The sequence below is a fragment of the Pongo abelii genome, chromosome 12 (genome assembly GCF_028885655.2).
Source record: "Pongo abelii isolate AG06213 chromosome 12, NHGRI_mPonAbe1-v2.0_pri, whole genome shotgun sequence".
NCBI classification, from domain to species: Eukaryota; Metazoa; Chordata; class Mammalia; order Primates; family Hominidae; genus Pongo; species Pongo abelii.
Genome location: NC_071997.2, coordinates 130,294,126 through 130,311,617, shown reverse-complemented (window position 1 = coordinate 130,311,617; position 17,492 = coordinate 130,294,126). Strand labels below are relative to the sequence as shown.

The window sequence follows — 17,492 nt, the reverse complement described above, 5'->3', positions numbered from 1 at the left end:
GCAAATCCCAGCTCAGGAGATGGTGCTTGATTGGGGCACTCATGGTGTGGGGGCAGCATGGGCTTGGAGACTGTGCCTGGGTGTCAGGGTGAAGTGCTCAGCCTCTCCTCCCTCCCAATGTGGGCAGTGCTGTCCTCACCCCCAGTGACCAGGCCTCCTGGGAGCCCCTGCTCCACGTTGAGGGACCACACAGAGACACCGAGAACTCAGAGGAGCCTGGCTCCTGCTTCCAGAATAATAGAAAGCAGACTCTTCCTGTGTGTCCCACCATTGCTGAGATGGCTCAGGCAGTCCAGGGGTCAATGCATGCTTCCTGCGAAACCATTAGCGACTAGATTTGAGAGCTCAGGGTGGACGAGAAAAGATTGCAGACGGGCAAGGTGTCCATCGCACCCCACACTGGCGGCCCTGGGATGGGATCTCGATCAGCACTAGAAAAAGCAGCTCCCAGAGACTTTACCCAACCACAGTCCCTGTGAGATCAGAAGACCTGGATTCTAAGCTCATCTCTGCCTCGAGGGGACCCTGGCCCTTCTCGAGTCTTGAATCTCTGGTCACCTCTTATAGACCCCATGCTTGGGCCACATTCTTCAGGAGAGAACAAATGGGTAGATCTTCAGTGAAGACAAGAGGCTCTTTGAGGCTGCAGTGCCAGAAAGAAAGGCATTAGGTGGAAATCACACAGCACACACGTGCCAACAGCCCTGGGTGGTGGGCTTCCTCCACCGCGTCATCCGCCCACCCTCGCTGCTGCCAGCATCCCCCTCAATTACTTATGTTCACAGACATGAGCTCAGTAAACTCACCCTTTATTTGTCCTGTGGAGAGAAGGGCTAAGGGAGCCCAGGCGGCTCAGCAGGACACAGGGACGCTTTTAGAACAGCTCATTTGCATGAGGCAGAGCACGTCCCTGTGTCTTTGCAGAAGATGAAAGTCTGCCTCTCTCTTCTTATGCTTCCCCTGTTCAGGCATCAGACCAGGCACTCACTCTTATCAAAAAGGAAAAAGACTACATCAGCAAACTCTCTCTCTCCGCCTCTGTCTTTCTCTTGCCCAAAGATTCTTTGCATAATTGAAACCAAGGGAACAAAAATGCACAAAAGCAAGTGGCACAGATGTTTTCATCACAGGTACCTCAAATAACTCCAAAGGGCCCTCACCAAGCAGCGCCTGTGAATATATTTCATGCCCTGCTTGCTGAGAATTAGCATTGGAAGTCATTGCTGTGAACGCAGGGAGCTGGATGAATTTCAATCCAGCACAGAAACCAGCCGCTGCTGTTGCGGGATGTCAGCTGCAGTCACATCACTGCAGAGCTCTTTTGCAAGACCAGCAGAAGCCGGCGTGTCATTTTTGACATAGCAGCTCGTCCCTTTTCACTGCTCAGCTGACAGCATGCTCAGTGCCTGCCTGTTGCTCCGCGTTGAACAGGCCCAGGTGCCCAGGCGTGAGTCTCTGGGGTTCTCTGGAGGATGTCAGCTCAGCTCTGTGTCACGGATGGCAGAGCTGTGGGACCAATTGATTTGCTTTCCAGCAGTGCCCACACCCAGGAGAGGAGATTGCTGGAAAACTGAAGCATCCTTCATGGGACCATTACACCGATTCTGGAAAGAAAGTCATGTAGGAGCCTTGGCCTTGCCAACACTGAGACGGTGCCCTTCTGGGAAGGCCTTCTTTCCACTCGGCCTGGAGTGGCAGGTACACCTGGAAGCCTGGAACACTGTCACTACGGGGGTGACCTCCTGCAGGGCCATTTTCACCCTTGCTACATATTTTCATATGCTAATTTATTTGCCGTTTTTTTAATCATGTGGAGGTAGAAAAACCTCAGCATGGAGGGAGAAAAAGTATGCAGATAAGAGCACACTTTTCCCTCCTCTTCCTGTAAGTTCCCAATAGCCAGAGAGAAGATTTCCTCCTCTTCCTGGAGCAGGCTCTGGAGAAAACGCTGCACTGGCCCACACGCGGGCTGAGCCCTGACTGTGTGCTGCTGGAGACAAAAGTACATCAGGCACAATGCGTGCCCTCGGGGGGCTGCCGTACCTGTGGGGAGACTGAGCACAGAGACACATGCGCCCAGGCTCCGTGTGTGTAAAGTGCCTGCATTAGCATAGGCAGATATGCCTGCTTCAGGCTGCGTACACACACATGTGCACGGCAGATACACAGAATCTGGAATCACATCCAGGACTGATGGCTGCACCGCGGGTAACAAGCCATGTGGCCTTGAGCACATCGCCCAGCCTTTGTGAGCCTCAGGAGCTCTGTCTGCACCATTCAGACAACGCACCATCTCCAGCGGCCTCAGGCATCAATGTGCCATTCAGCTGAAAGTGCTCTTGGGACCTCGAAGAGCTGCTTGAATTTAAGGGGTAGGAAATGTACCCTTGTTCCCTCCCATGCCCTTTGTTCACCCTCATCCCTCACTCCTAGGAAGTTCGCGCTGCCGCTTTACCACCTGGGCCAGTCTCTGGGAAGGTGAGGCCCCAGGTGCTGGGTCTGCAGCCCAGGGGGAGGCTGAGAAGCTCACGGTGGCTGAGCCCTTGCTGCGTGTCAGCTGCCGTGCATGTGTTACTTCATTAACCCTCACGGAAGCCCCGTGGAGGAGCTGCAGTTTTATCTCCGCTTTACAGATGCAGCGTTTAAAGCGTAGAGAGAAGAGGTGGCTTGTTCAGACTCACGCGGTGAGAGCAGGGCCCAGAGTCCCCCCAGAGTGCGCCGGTGCCGGCTGCGTGATCTCAGGGGTGGGCTGAGCAGGGTCTGCTTCTCTCGCAGGCTGGGCCACCCACCTGGCCATGCCTGTGAGGTTGTGGCATGGATGCAGACAGTGTCTGTGGCTTCTTGCTTTCCTCCTTCTGGTTGGTTCTGGCCAACAGGGAGCTCTGGAAGGAGAGTGGGGAGAAAGAAGAGTGAGGAGAAGTAGTCGTGCCCCTGGGTCTGTCACACCAAGGTCTCTGTTTCTCATGTCAAGGTCACTGCTCCACTCAAGGCAGTCCCCGCTCACAAAGCTCTGGTCCTGATACCCCGTCCCTCTGGCTGTGCCCCAGGCCAGGCAGCAGCGACCAATGCGGCCCACTAGCCCTGTGGTTGGTGAACCGCCAGCGCCAGCGCCTGAGGCTCCCTCCACCCGCCTCAGCATTGTAAATAGACCTTGGATGAAACACCCCTTAAGAGTCGTAACCTCTGTGTTGTCTGTGGCCCTTAGGCCCTGATGGACACGAGGAGGAGCTTAGCACAGAGCAGGCAGCTGGATGTGGTAAACACGAGGTGGGCTGTGACTCATGGGCAGGTCCCGTCCCCTTCGAGAGCCTCGGTGTCACCCTCAGGGTGATAAGGGTTGACAAGACACCAGAGCAGGACACCCTGAGTCCCTCGGACGAGCCGACAAGCATCTGGGCTTCCTCTCAGCACAGCAGCATCTTCCTTGTCTCTTCATTGCCTCCCGAGGTCCCCCCACTCCAGGATGTGCTCAGTCAGGAACAGGCACCCTCAGCACTGGGGCTCCATTTCTCTGTCCACTTCCTGCAGCATTTGGCCAGAGTAGCCTTGAGCCCACTGTGAAGTGAAGGACCCGGCTCTGCTGCCGGCTCTGGAGGCAAAAGCGTCTCCCCTCCCTGTGCCTGCGCTGATGTACCCAGCCTGCACACCTGCACACCCGCGTGCTTGTCCAGTGATCTGGGTAGCTCCTTTGCCCCCAGGAGCAGCTCAGAGACCTTCTCTTTCCTGCCTGTCTCTCCTATGTCTCTGGTGGGAGCAGGGAGGGGCTCAGCCACCACCTGTGTCGGGGAGGCCGTGGGTGTTCTCTGCCACCACGGTGGACTTCACTTGAGGCGTCTCCAATCCGGAGGCCGGTGTAGAACAGGATTTGCTGTGGATTCCCCCTCTGGGCTGGAAGCAACTGTGCGTTTCCCCAGAGTCATGCTTGAGATATTCAAATAGAATTTGAGAACAAGCAGAGGGCTGCTATTGGAAGATGATCCGTTCTGTCTCATTAGTCGGTGAAGACAGTACTGGCAGGGACCAAAGAGGAGAGGAGTTGGGAAAGGGTTTATTCCTTCTGATGTGAATGCCGCTATCCTTGAGGCACCCCACCCGTTTACCCACATAAGGAAGTTCTATCAGAGTGAAATTCCCCATCAGCAAATGGCCACCACCTCCCTGGGAGAGGGAAACAGAAGACATTTCTTATCAAATAATTTTTTTTTTTTTTTGAGATAGAGTCTCACTCTGTTGGCCAGGCTGGAGTGCAGTTGCACAATCTCTGCTCACTGCAACCTCTGCCTCCTGGGCTCAAGCAATTCTCCTGCCTGAGCCTCCCGAGTAGCTGGGATTACAGGGGTGTGCCACCACACCTGGCTAATTTTTGTATTTTTAGTAGAGATGGGGTTTCACCATGTTGGCCAGGCTGGTCTTGAACTCCTGACCTCAGATAATCCACCCTCCTCAGCCTCCCAAAATGCTGGGATTACAGGCGTGAGCCACCGTGCCCGGCCAAATAATTTTTTAAAAGAACTTCCACGTGGCCTGTTGGAATTTGTTGATGGAACCTGAGTCACGGACATTGAGGAATGGGCAGCCGACAACGTGTCCCACTCAAATGGAGCAGGGAAGACCCTGTCTTATGGACGGAGCATTCTGTACAGCTCAGGAACTTGTGATCTCCCTTGAGACAGAGAACAGAAGATTATGTTTTTAGCAAAAAAGGGTCTTGAATGTGATTGAGATCCCTGTCTCTAAACCATCCCTCTCTATGAGCTCTGGTCTGCCATCTTAGAATCAGGTATTTGTCTTTCTCATTGTACAAACACACAAACAGAACCACCAACACCCCCTGCAGCTAGAATCCTGTCATTTCTAGCAGCCATTCCATGTCTCTCTTTTCAGTTGGGCTTCTGAGCCCGCCCCTACACGTCACCCAAACGCCGTGAAAAACCCACCTCTGACCCCACAAGTGTCAAACCCAGTAGACGCTGGGGACTTCCTGACACTCTGGACATTGTTGAATTCTCCCTCCATCTTTAGGAGTATGTATTTCCTTGTCTCCTATGCATAACAAACCAAATTAACCAAATACTATTCCCTTGCCTTTTCAAGAGAATTCTATGATCCTTCATCCGATATCCTTCATCCAATAATCTTCCTCCTACATAAAAAGGAACTTCTGTACTGGCGTGTATGTGTGTGGTGGGGGACGGGGTGGCAGGTCCCTCACACTAGAGGGTAACTGAGGAAGGGAAATGGTAAGTGTGGCCCAGGAGATGCAGGAAGGGAATTTTACGGGTTTGAGGACTGAGATGCCTACGATGGCCTCTGGAATCGGAAGGAATCGGGAAGTTGGGAACGGAAATCCTAGGGAGTGTTTGATGGGTTATAAATGCGTCCTGTTGCTCTGGAAAGCTCGGATACAGCCTCTGAGTAGTTTCAAATGACTTTATATGATTAGATAATTCTCTAGAGCTTGTCATCTCTTTGAGACTGGGATTTGTGCATCTCCCGACCTGCAGGGGCTGTGCAGGGCAGTGCTTTCTCCCAGGCCCCCTGCTCTGCTCCTTCTTCCTCTGTGCACGCTCCGGGGGTCTCTGAGCGGCTCCTGCCCACTGTGTGCCCCGTCTGCTCACTCTCTCCTCTGGTTGGCTTAGCCCCACCCCCACGCCGGCTGCCCCTGAGTCTCCATCACTCACCCAGACAATGCCTCCAGGCTCCGGCTCTGGAGGCTCCTGGGCTCCACGCTGGCTGCCCCTGAGTCTCCATCACTCACCCAGACAATGCCTCCGGGCTCCGGCTCTGGAGGCTCCTGGGCTCCACGCCGTCAGCCCCCATAGCAGCTGAGCCTCATGCCTCCTGCTTCAGCCAGGTCGGAAGTTGCATCCTCCTGTGGTCCCTGCCTCTCACACTGCCCGCACCTGGTCGGTCATCACTGCTGATGACTCCACTCTCCTTCCCCACACGTCCTCCAGCTGCTGTTCTGCCAACATCTCCCGCTACTGCAGCCGCTTGGGTTTCCACACATCCTTGTTTTCCTTTGGTAAAACCCAAGTGTATGACTATTGTCCTGGCAGAACCATCAGCAGTGCCCTTTCCCAGGAACAAGGGTGTCCTAATTTGGAAGATGAAGTATACAAAGATCCTAAAAATAATCTCTAATAAGCCTCTCTTCTTCCAGACCCCTTTCCTTTAAATTACCCTTCCCCATGCCTCTCCTGTGCTCTGTTCAAGTGGCAGTTAAACCTCTGCTGAAATTGTTCTTGGCCTCCCATGATGGAAGACCTTAGCTTCTAACCCCCTTCACCTTAGGGACAGCAACGGCCTTCTCTCCTCCTCCAGATCCATCTTCCTTCTTCCCACTTCACATTTGACCTGGAAATACCAGATTGCTGGTGAAATCCTGTGTATGACACACTTCACCAACATTTCCCCTCTGTCCAGAGCACTGGCTCCTGGCTTCCTCCTGGGCTAAACCCTGTTCTTTACAGGCTTAGTTCAAGCATCATCCCTTCTAGGAGGCCTTCCTAGAACACCAGACACGCCCCTTTTCTCTACCTCCAAAGCACCTGTGCCTGGTGCCCAGTCCATAGACAACACTTCCTGGCCATTCCCATGTCCAGCTCTCTCTCCCCACCTCACACACATGCCCAGTGCTCTGAGTTCTATTCCACCACCCAGACCCTTCCTCACCCCATCTTCCAGGAGGATGCTAGCCTGTACCTCGATTAGTACTTATTTCATTTAAAATAAATATTTTCCAATAATAACATGAGTGTGAACTACATATTTTTTCATTTAAGAAATCACAAAAGTAGAAAGAAGAAAACAAATCACCCATAAACCTACCTTGCAAAAACTGCCATTGGCTTCTCATGAGAGAAGAGCAACAAACCCCATTGAAACTCAGAGATCATGAGATGTCCAGGCCACTTGGAGAAAGGAAAATGGCCTAACCCAGTTGCATAGCTATTAAGGGTATCGCTGGTTTATAGGATGGAATGATTGATATTTATGAGATCATCAATGAATGGCTAAACAACATTTATCAATCTGCCTTTGGGTGGCAGAGCCCGGCGCTGCCCCGTGTGGGGTGGATGCTTGGAGAACTGAGCCGGGATAGAGGAGCAGGGAACGGGAGGGCCCTCACCCAGAGAATCTTGCAGACACACAGCACAGACTTCTGTGGAGCAGAGACTTGAAGGATGATGAGAAAGGGGGGACCCGCACCTCTCTGTAGGGGAGGTGTCTCTGACACTCACCAACTGGGTGAAGACCAGAGGAGAGCTGGATCTGGAGAGGACCCAGAAGCAAAAAGCAGGGTGGCCTCCTGGGTGCTCTTACCCCAGGGCCTCACCACCTATGCAGTGGGCTCTACAAACTAGTGCTCAAGTCCGATTTCTAAAAGACCCACTCTGCACACGCACATGCTACACACCCATGGCATCTATGGCCAAATCAGGATCTAGAGCCAGGGAGACAGAGGCATCATTCAAAACAGATGCATGGTTAACTGGCCACCAGGTCCGTGGAGAATCTGGGAATCCTCAACACTACATGCACAAATGGTTTCCAGTTTCCAGAAATAAACACAACTAACCCAGGATGCTCCAAAGACTTTAATAACCAGAACATGGCAGAGTCAAGGAAGCCAACGGGAGGTGTTGAAGCACGGAGATTCGCAGCAGCAGGGCTCCACTCTTCAGATCCGAAGGCAAAAGCAAGGCCTGTGCAGCTGGAGCCTCCGGGAAGCCCACCTGGTGGGAGCTGGAGTCATGGGGGCATCCGCCCAACCAGCAGGAGACGAGAAGAAACAACAAGACCCCGCTTCTCCCATCCCCAGTCCTCCTGTGGTGTTGATCATTGGCTGAACCCAACTGGGTGGCCGTGGAAGCCTGGGGAAGGGGTCCTGGGGAAGGTGTTCGGTCGAGTAGAGTAGCCCTTAGGCTGTCAAAGCAGGGAAAACTTGGGAAACCTGAGGATAGCAGTGTTGCGGCAGAACAGGCATGGCCAGCAGAGAATACGTCTTCAGATGGGATTTGCTGAAATTTCCTCACACTGCCATCGGCGTAAGAAGCTGTCCTGCAGCATTACTCCAAGCCCATTGCCCAACTTTAAAAACCACAGTGACCACAGATTTCCACTCTGGTGTGTTTGTTTATTGCACAATCCATCTGCTCATTGGCCAAATATCAACAATGTGCCAGGGACTGTGCTTGGAATTATGTGAGGCGTGGAGGTTGAATTCACAAGATACCTGTTCCCAAGGTGTTCATAATCGAATGAGAAAATAATAGCTCTGATATGGTTTCATGAAATAACCACTACAATCTGAACATTAGCCTGAAGGAACTGAGGGAAACAAGGAATCATTAATTCAGGAGAAAGTATTTTATCTCAGCCTTTGAAGATGAACAGCAGAATCAGATTTTCATTTGTGTTTGGAGTGGGACAGTCTTCCCCAGAAAGTGAGAATTAAATACCATCCTTACCCAAACACACACACACACACACACACACACACACACACACACACACACACAGAGAGAGAGAGAGAGAGAGAGAGAGAGAGAGAGAGAGAGAGAGAGAGAGGGAGAGTTCAGGTGTTAACCCTAGTCCAGGTAAGAATTTAAGATTTCTTTAAACCTCCATATTATCATCACTGCCGTCCACACCCCTCTGTTAAGGCAGCCCCAGCAGTAGGAGCAGCCTCAGGGTGCAGTGGGTCTGGCAGCTGTGTCTGTGCCTGTGACCCTCCCTCACCGCAGATGCCCACCAAGGAGGGAGGGGTACAGATGTGCTGCGGGGACCTCTGTACGCAGCATGTCCCTGTCAGTCCCCAGCTTGTTGACCCAGAAATCTGGGGCCTCTGGCAGAGGAACAGCCCCTCTCTCGGGGCATGGGCAGGCATTGGGGCCTAGGGGAGACTTTCCTTGTTGTGGCTGAGCTTTGGGAATCCTCTTTGTTTCACACTTCAGATGTTTCTAATGAAAGCTTTCCACAAGGGCCTCCTGACATCCCTCCGTGACCATCCTCCTTCTTCAGCATCTGCCCCTCGGGAGTGATGTCCCACGATTGTTCAGGAGATGTGGGGCCTTCTTGGTTCTCACACTCCACACTGCATCTCACACTCCACACTGCGTCCCCTGCAGAGTTCTACTTGACCCATCCCTGATGCTGCCCTGACTGCGTCCCCTGCAGGGTTCTACTTGACCCATCCCTGATGCTGCCCTGACTGCGTCGCCTGCGGGGTTCTACTTGACCCATCCCTGATGCTGCCCTGACTGCGTCCCCTGCGGGGTTCTACTTGACCCATCCCTGATGCTGCCCTGACTGCGTCCCCACCTCCTGCCTGGCCAGCTTCCCCTACTCAGGCCACAGGAGAGTGCCATCTGTACCTTCTCCCTGTGATGCTCTCTCCATATTCCTAAAAGCCCCTTTGCTCAAGTAACTCCTACACCATGGTGCTTACTCTTTCTGGCCTGCGCAATACAGATGACCCCTGGGTACCCCATGGCGCTTCCAAACCCTGCACCCGGTTCTACCCTCTATTTTGATTTCCCCCAAACTTAAATTCTAATGCTTTTTAGCTAGCTTAAATATTATCATTTTCTGTCTTTCCTCAATGGATTGTAAACCAGTGTAACTTTGTCTTTTTTTTCCCCAAACTTATGTACCCCAGTCACCAAGATCATTGCCTGACGTGCTCAGCAAATGCTCTTTTGAACGTTAAGTGAACTTGTGGCTCCGTGGTTGGCATCTACTTGGGGAGAGCCCCAGAGCTAGCGCACGCTTGTCTGTGGGAGGGGTGCGCCATTAGCCTGAAGCCCCATGTGGGAAGACTTTCACGATTCCACTTTCCCCACAGAAGAATATTTTCACCCGATAAATCCTTCCTTATTGCTGCAATGACGGACCTGAAATTGGGAAAGTTGGAAGCGCACGATGCTGGCGCTGGTGGGAATCATTCGTGAACCGGGTGCTTCTCTCGGGTCAGAAGCTGGAAGCAACAGTAAGAATCCGGGAAGATCTCACTGGAGGGGGAAGAAGAAAATCATGAGTTTGAATTGACAATGAGGCCACCCCAGGAGCAGGGAGGCCGAGAGGACAATTTGAGGGAGGCTGAGAGGACAATTTGGAAGCCATGGGTGATGCCGTGTGTGTACGAGGGTTCAGTGAGAAGCAGACACCACGCGGAGCTTGGAAGGCTGAGGGGACTCCATGCAGGGTGCTGGTTCCAGGAGCGATGGAGAGGCCAAGAAGCCAGAGCCAAAGGGCGGCCAAGAGGAGCCACTGCCCCGAGGGATAAGTGGCAAGGACCACGTCAAGGCAAGGGAGAAAGAAGAGGGGGTGATGAGCACCCCGTGAGACCTGAGTGACAGGCAGGCACAGGGAGGAGCAGCAGCAGCTGTAAGTCACCGTCCAGGGCAGGAGAAGAGGGAGGACGCCGACTTCCCTCACCTCCCCACCTCCATCTCCAGCCAGTGCCTCTCTCTGGGGGGCCAAGCAGAGGTGGGCAGCCTGGGCGCCTGCAGAATTTATCCCCAAGAAGGGGGAGTCCACAGCCCTGAAATGCCAGGAAAGCCTGGGCAGGTGGGGAGTGGAAGGCAAGGAGGCCAGTTTCCACAGAGAACAGGGGACACAAGAGGACAAAGACCCCCTGGGTCCGGCCAGGAGCTGCAGCAACCTTTGAAAGTGCAGTCAGCATAGGGCACAAGCCCCAGCACTGTGGAAACATGACTATTTTAAGCCTATAATCTTTCCCTCCTAGTTTCTCGTTAGGATTTGTGAAGGATTTTTAAAATGTCACCCTGTCACCTCTATGATACGGGAGAACCAAGAACATGGGATTTCAAGAGAGCAGTGGGGCCCTCCTGGGGTTTGCGTGGTGGTAACTGCGGGAACTGGCAGAACTCCCCTGGGAGGGAGGCTCCGCAGCTTCCCCACTCCCTGCAAGATGTCTCTTTCTACCTGGAGTTTCCTGACCTGCCAGTTCTTTTTCTTCTGTGCTTCAATGTGGCAGCGTCTGGCATCTGGCTGCTCTTCGTGCCTGTCGCTGTGGCCCTTTTTCAAAGGTCGGGCGGTCCTCCCCCAGCCCCTGCAATGCCCTCCTCTGACAGAAGAGCTGCTGCTGTGTGGAGTCTCTGAGCCCGGAATGCCAGCCCTGACCTGCAACCTTGTCAAATACGAGACTGATGTTTGCAGCGGGAATGTAATGAGTAGGTTAGACACAAAGGCCTTCACGGGGAGAAACTCTCCCTCTGGTCACTGGACATATGAAAAGTTATACCTTTGAAATCTTAAAGACCCAAGGAAACAAAGTAAAGGATTCTCCAGCCTCAACATCACATGCACCTGCAGTATTCCTGAGCCTTAAAACAATCTGAGTTTGCGGGTAACTCCTAGGAAACATGCTGTAATGAAAATGTGCCAGGTCTTCAGGTCTCTCATGAAAGAGTCCTGAATAATTGGGGCTCTTTCTCCAATCTGGTGCAGCCTCACAGTGACATGAGGAGCCTGTCAGTGTTGGCTGCAATTTACAAACGAGGCAGGTGGGTCCTGCCCAAGGGCACACAGCTTCTAGGCAGAGCCAGGGTTGGGACATTTGTCTTCTGGGACACACTGAATGTGGCCCTGCAGCTTGAATCACATTATTCCTCTTAAAAGAATTCGCCCCTAAATTTTTCATCTATCAACATTGTTGATGTTTAAGGGATGACTTCGCTAAAGAAGTTAGTCCTGACCCACGCCTTTCCCCAGAGGCCCTCTATCCCAGTACCAAAATAATAATTCCTCTCACTGTTTTCCAGTGATCTGTACCTCTATCAGAACTTATTTCACTTTAAATAAATACTTTCCACTAAATAAATGAGCATTAACTATATATTTTTATTTAAAATTCAGAAAAAAATTAGAAGAAAATAAACCGCCTGTCAACCTATCTTGCAAAAACTGCCAACAGCTTGCCATAAGAGAAGAAAAATAAACTCCAATGAAACTCAAAAATCATTAGATGTTTAGGTCATTTAGTGCATGGAGAAACAGTGTAATACAGCTCCACAGCTACCAAGAGTAACTCTATTTTATAGGATGGAATAATTGATATATACATGATATCATCAATAAGTAATTACATTATGTTTCTCATATAATGTAGGTGAGACAGTGTGCTATCCATTTTAGAAGTATTTTAGTTCAACATTCAAAATGATTTTTGTGTGTTTAAGTTTTGCCGATCACATTGATAAGCTGTAGTTATCTGCAAAATTTGTGTGGGTTTGAGCACAGCACCTTCCCACACCTGGGGCTGGATGAATGAAGTATCCCCCAAACAGCATTAAGCAAACGGATAACAACAAATGAATGCAGACTCTCATGAAGGGTAAGTTACAGGATGTTTCAGAGTTTCTGTGAAGCTGAGTACAATTGTGTTTAAAATCACCTCGGTGTCATGCATGATGAACCGGAACTGGCCGTGGTGCTGGAAATAGACGTAGTGCTCATGGCTAAATGGCAATGGCACTGGGGGAGGCAGGCTACACTGACCATTTTATTTATGACTTGGAAGAAAAAGCAACGATGCAATTGATTTAAAACCTGTATTTCTAGATTACTCAAGAGGCCAAAACACTCAGGTGATGAACCCTTACACTGTAGAGAATGCCCAGTGTGACCGTGTGCATTTCATCCTCTTCCTGCCTCCCTCTGTGAGGAAGGAAGGACAATGCCAGGCATGGAGATGACAGGGATTTTCCTGAGGCCAGCAGCATGGCTAGAGCTCACTCCTTGGACCCTTCACTATGGGCTTGTTCCACTCCACAGAGAGAAATAACACACATAACCTTTTGCCTCCCACTGTGGAAGGAGGTAGACAACTGGCATTGGATGAACAATTGCTATATAGCTGTCTGACTTGCCTATCTGAGGCTACTTTACAAACATAATTTATTTCAAATATCATAACACCTCTTTGAGACAAGTATTACTGTCTTGTTTTTAAAATGAGAACAGAGAAGCCTAGAGACATTAAATAACTTTCTCAAGTAAACAACAAAATTTATACACTGTAATTAAGTAACACATTTATTAATACAATTAAAACTTTTAATTCTACCAGGGAGGAAGCACTACACTAGGCACTGGAGACATGAGGAGGAACGATGTTTCTGATCATCTTCTCCATGGAGCAGGAGTGATACACAGGCAATTAACTGCAGAGCCAGGGAGAACATCATGCAGCAGAGTCAACAGAGTGAGCCGCAACTTGGAGGTGAGAGGGAAGATGGCTCATTCAAGAATTGAGAGGAACTGGCTGTGCTTCAGCAGAGTCTATGCAGGTCTGACAGCACCAAGTTGAAAGGCATTTCTCTGAGGAGCATGAAGGTTCAAGTCAAGGAGGGCATCATCTCAGCCCCATGAGACACTGAGGGCTGCTCCTGAGGGCAGTGTGGTGGGGGTTAAGCTGCTGAGTGACACTGTGGAGGAACTGCTGTGCTGTCAGGTGCAGAAAGGCTTGAATGACAATAAGAGTGGAGACAGAAAAACTGATTCGGAAGCGATTGCAACAATCCAGGCACAAGAGTGTGTTGTTGAGGTAAGATATTGTAGAGAAGATGGTAACATTTTAGGTGAACTTCTCCATTCTTGTATACTCAGCACCTAGAACAGAGCCTGCTGGTACACAGCAGGTGCTGGATAAATGTCTGTCAAAGAAAGCAAGGAGACAATAGTCAAGCAGTGGCGTGCATAATCCCAAAACTTGGCCTTTTCTTCAGTACTGAAGGTGAGGCCATGAAATCCAGCCAGGAATGCCCTCACCTCCCCTCTGCAGTCTGCCAATGGAGTCAGGTGAGAGATAGATGCAGTGCAGGAGCCTGAGATGGCACAACGTAAATGGGAACAATAAGAGTCTCATGCAGCGGCGGCATCAGTGAGCATGGGGAGGTAAGTAGAGTGGGAGGTTTTGCAGAGAAGCCAGAGCAGAAATCACAGAAAGGCAGGGTCGTTTGTGAAGGGGCTCACGTTTTTCCTGCAAGCATGGGAAAACAGAGGTGTTTCTTCTGCAAGCAGGCAGTGGGGCAGTCTCAGATCCCAAGGTGACTAGTCCATGCCTCTATTCCCACCCCAGCTCAGCACCACACTCCACACCCCAGCCATGCCACTGGTACTTGCACCTCCACACCCCAGCCAGGCCTCCGGCACCTGCGTCTCCACACCCCGGTCACGCTGCCGGCACCTGCACCTCCACACCCCGGCCATGCCATCGGCACCTGCACCTCCACACCCTGGCCACACAACCAGCACCTGCACCTCCACACCCCAGCCACACCGCCGGCACCTATGTCTCCACACCACGGCCATGCCGCCGGCACCTGCGTCTCCACACCCTGGCCGTGCTGCTGGCACCTGCATCTCCACACCCCGGCCACACCACCAGCACCTGCATCTCCACACCCCGGCCACACCGCTAGCACTTGCTCCAGCTTCCCCTTCAGTAGGCAAGGGCTTCTCAATCTTGGCTGCGTAATGGAATCACCCAGTGAACTCTAAAAGATACTGAAACCTGGACCTCACCCCTAGTGATTTGGTCTTGGGAGAGCTTGGGCACCAGGACTGTTGAAAAATCTCCAGTGTTTTTAATGTGCAGCAAAGGTGAAGAACGGCTGCTCTGGGCCCCGATAAAGCCTCGGCCCATGGGCCAGGGTCTCCACTGAGCTTCTTACCAAGTTCTAGGCTAACATCCTATTATATTAACCAATCTCTGAATTCCAGATCACGTCAGACCTTGAGCCTCTCACTTGTTTCCCTGCCTATAACCTCAGCTTCTCTGAAACTGAGGTCAAGCCCTTGATTCACAGCCAAGGACCTTCTGGAGGCAGGTACCCTGCCCCCAGGCCCAATATTCATAGTTGTCCATGCTGTCACCCTTCCTCAACTCAAATCAAGTCTGGATGCGGTTTTGGGGTGCTCAGACCCCATGCTTATCACCTACCCTGGCATCCAAGGAAAGTCCGTGAGAAGCGCGTGGCAAGTGTGGGGCACAGAGCAGGTGCCCACAACATCCCAATGGAGGATCACACCGCCGGTGGTCATGAGACAGACTGGGGCACAGAGCAGACACCCACAACATCCCAGTGGAGGATCACACCACCGGTGGTCACGAGACAGACTGGGGCACAGAGCAGGTACCCACAACATCCCAGTGGAGGATCACACCACCGGTGGTCACGAGACAGACTGAGGTACAGAGCAGGCACCCACAATATCCCAATGGAGGATCACACGGAAGATCACACCACCAGTGGTCACGAGACAGACTGGGGCACAGAGAAGGTGCCCACAACATCCCAGTGGAGGATCGCACCACCAGTGGTCACGACAGACTGGGACACAGAGCAGACGCCCACAACATCCCAGTGGAGGAGCACACCACCAGTGGTCACAAGACAGACTGGGGCACAGAGCAGGCGCCCACCACATCCCAGTGGAGGAGCACACCACCGGTGGTCACGAGACAGACTGGGGTACACAGCAGGCACCCAAAACATCCCAATGGAGGATCACACGGAGGATCACACCACCAGTGGTCACGAGACAGACTGGGGCACAGAGCAGGTGCCCACAACATCCCAGTGGAGGATCGCACCACCAGTGGTCACGACAGACTGGGACACAGAGCAGACGCCCACAACATCCCAGTGGAGGAGCACACCACCAGTGGTCACAAGACAGACTGGGGCACAGAGCAGGCGCCCACCACATCCCAGTGGAGGAGCACACCACCGGTGGTCACGAGACAGACTGGGGTACACAGCAGGCACCCAAAACATCCCAATGGAGGATCACACGGAGGATCACACCACCAGTGGTCACGAGACAGACTGGGGCACAGAGCAGGTGCCCACAACATCCCAGTGGAGGATCGCACCACCAGTGGTCACGACAGACTGGGACACAGAGCAGACGCCCACAACATTCCAGTGGAGGAGCACACCACCGGTGGTCACGAGACAGACTGGGGCACAGAGCAGGCGCCCACAACATCCCATTGGAGGAGCACACCACCGGTGGTCACGAGACAGACTGGGGCACAGAGCAGGCACCCACAACATCCCAATGGAGGATCACACTGCCGGTGGTCACAAGACAGACTGGGGCACAGAGCAGGTGCCTACAACATCCCAGTGGAGGATCACACCACTGGTGGTCACGAGACAGACTGGGGCACAGAGCAGGCACCCACAACATCCCAATGGAGGATCACACTGCCAGTGGTCACGAGACAGACTGGGGCACAAAGCAGGCACCCACAACATCCCAGTGGAGGATCACACCACCTGTGGTCATGAGATAGACTGGGGCACAGAGCAGGTGCCCACAACATCCCAATGGAGGATCACACCACCAGTAGTCATGAGACAGATGGGATTCTGCAGAGGGGCTTAGGCCACTTCCCACGGGGCCCCTGCCAATAACTTTGCAATTACATTTCATGAACATGTGGAGAAGAGCTTATTGTTCTAAGTCCCATTTCCAAAGAGACTTGAACTAGTAGCACCCAAAGGCTGCTGATGGGATAGGAAAGGCATCAGAATTTTTAATGTTGTGTGAGTCTGGGTTCAGACCTCAGAGTCACATTGTCACTTGCCCTCCCTAAGTTTCACAGTTTCTCATCTGCAAAGCAGAGGGGGTGAAAGTGCACCTCTGCATTTGACCTTCACAGTAGACCAGCACGTGCATCCTGCATTCCTGTCCACACTGTCAGGAAGCACATTTATGGAGATGATTAAATGTGAAAATACAGCTGTAACCAGAGGTCAGAGGCCAGAATCCAGTTCATTCTGCCTCCACAGCCCATGCTCTTCCAGCCACACCCTCAAGCATAGCCAACGTGTCCCTGGATGACAGGCCCTCTTTCCAGCCTTCCCAAAAATCTCAAAAGGCTGAGCCTGTCATCTCTGAACAACAGCAGCCTGGCCAGGTTAAAGGGCATCCCCTGGTCCAAGGCTTGACTTTCAGCAAGAGCTCTAACCAGTAACTGGGACCCAGAATCAAACACAATGGCCTGGAAGTTTCCTCATGGAATGAGATACACCCAAACCTCAGATAAGACAACAGTTGGTGCACGTGGGTCCTCCAGATCCCGTGTGACCCTGGGAACACTGCCCCTCATCAAGCCACAGGTTCTCCCATCTCAGTCCCCCCATATCTCAGGAACTTCCCTTGGTCCTCATATCCTCTCCCTTCCACGGCAGGAAGCCCATCTCCACTTGTACCAAAGTGAAGCCAGAGCTTCACATGCGCATGGCCAGTCCACTCTCTGTCCATCTTACCAGCACCACGTCAGCACTGCTTGCACCTCTGCAAGTGGGTGAATACCATTCTAAGGACACTGTCTTAGGCCACGTAGACTGCTATAACACGATACCTTGGACTCAATAACTTATAAGCAACAAAAGTGTATTGCTCACAGTCCTGGGAGCTGGAAGTCCAATATCAAAGTGCCAGAA

At 52.1% G+C, this 17,492-nt stretch overlaps 1 long non-coding RNA gene across 1 annotated transcript in view; it reads right to left on the bottom strand.

Moving 5' to 3' along the window:
* Positions 1–793: 793 nt before the first annotated feature.
* Positions 794–17,492, bottom strand: part of LOC134759674 (uncharacterized) — a 132,822-nt gene continuing 116,123 nt past the window's right edge. The window contains exons 3-4 of the long non-coding RNA XR_010136233.1: positions 9,900–10,016; positions 794–2,882 (exon numbers count right to left, since the gene is read on the bottom strand). This is a non-coding gene — a long non-coding RNA (uncharacterized LOC134759674). The remainder of the gene's footprint in view (positions 2,883–9,899; positions 10,017–17,492) is intronic.